The 1,597-nt window shown below is 55.4% G+C and overlaps 1 pseudogene; it reads right to left on the bottom strand.

The window, feature by feature from the left end:
* Positions 1 to 217: 217 nt before the first annotated feature.
* LOC132592122 (spermidine synthase-like) lies at positions 218 to 1,244 on the bottom strand (annotated as a pseudogene).
* Positions 1,245 to 1,597: the final 353 nt, after the last annotated feature.

Below are 1,597 nucleotides of genomic sequence, written 5' to 3'. Positions count from 1 at the left end.
TTTCAGGCTCTACATTCATGCTCCACAGGCTGGAGAGACGAGTTCAAGCAATGGCCCAATAGCAAAGCCTGAGCTAGGTAGGTGGGGGTGGGGGGTTGTTTGGAAGAGGGGTCCTGCGGCTGGGTGCAAACCCAGAGTCCTTTCCTTTTTTAAAATACCTAATTGGAATGAATGTTTAGCTGGCAGGCTAGAGGCCGCAAGGCAAGCGAGGACCATGTCAGGCCGCCCGCCCGCCTGCCAGAGGCGATCCGCTAGGTGGGTGAGGCTTCTGGGGTTTTCCGTCCCGCCGGGCCATCCGAGGCCAGAGGTGGATCTGCGTCGGGGTTCTCAGAGCCTTTCGTGCAAATTCAGGCAGGACAAAGGCTGCCCGGTGGACACCTGAGTTATACTTCAGATTCCTTGCTTCCACTTCCTTCTGGGACAACTGTTGGACAGGGTCCCTGAAATTAGGGTTTCAATTCTTGCTGCAGAGCATGAAGCCGATCTGTCCACTGGGGTAGGTCGGGGTGGTGCAGTAGGCGTACTCGGCCACGGGGAACAGCGACTTGCAGAACTGCCACATCTCCTTTAGGAGGTCCAGGTGCAGCCACTGGCATTCGCCTTGGCAGCAGAGAATGCCGTCGTCCCGCAGAGCTGTCTTCTTTGAAGAGGCTTTCTGCAGGACCCATGGGGTCGGAAGGGTCTGTGATTATCACATCCAAAGCCTTCTGGTTCTGCATCATGAATTCGAAGCCGTCCCCAACATGCAAGGTAAGTTTTGGGCTAGAATATCCCACGGCCATCCCTGGGAGGTACTTCTTAGATGCTTGGATCACATCCTCGTCGATTTCGCACTGTACCATGGACTCCACGGAAGGGTGCTGGACCACTTCCCGCAAGACTCCTCCATTGCTGCCCCCAATGATGAGCACCTTCTGTGGGTTTGGGGGACTGCACAAGGGAAGGTTAGCGATCATTTCCTGGTACAAAAACTCGTCCCTCTCTGGGCACTGGGTGACTCCATCAAGGACCAAGACGTTCCCGTATGTTTTGCTCCTGAAGACCAGGATCTCCTGGAAGGGCGACCGCTGGTGATGCAGGACCTCCTGGACTTGCAGAGAGAGGGCCTGCCCAGCCCAGAGGCTGCACGTCTCGCGGAACCAGCCCTCTTGGATGACGACTGCTGGGGCTGCTGTCTCCTCCTCTGCCTCCCCTCCAGCTGCTGCCCTTCCTCCTCCTCCTCTGCCTCCCAAGCTAAGCTCCATGGCCAGCCAAACTGGGGAAGGTGAAGCGGCTGCCCCTCTGCTCCACTCTGCCTCGCCTCCGCAAGCGCAGGCCACCTCGGGGCTGAAGGTTTCTGAGACAGGGTTTTCTCGTGAGGAGATGAGGAACGGCGAGAACCAACACCAGATATGCAGGATTTCCCTGCTGAGATAGTCTTCAGAAAAGATGATTGAGTTCCTGGCCCTGGAGATTCTGCCCTCAGACCAGATGAGGCGCTAGGGCACAGAAGCATCCGAATCTGATTCGGATTCGCACATCCCCTGTTGGAGCATAAAAAGTGCATTTTTTATTATGTATTCATAATTCTTCTATAAAAAATATAGTCCATACACTA

The sequence above is a fragment of the Zootoca vivipara genome, chromosome 5, assembly GCF_963506605.1.
Source record: "Zootoca vivipara chromosome 5, rZooViv1.1, whole genome shotgun sequence".
Taxonomy (NCBI): Eukaryota; Metazoa; Chordata; class Lepidosauria; order Squamata; family Lacertidae; genus Zootoca; species Zootoca vivipara.
The sequence above is the reverse complement of the archived record's forward strand: the minus strand, read 5'-3'. Positions and strand labels throughout refer to the sequence as shown.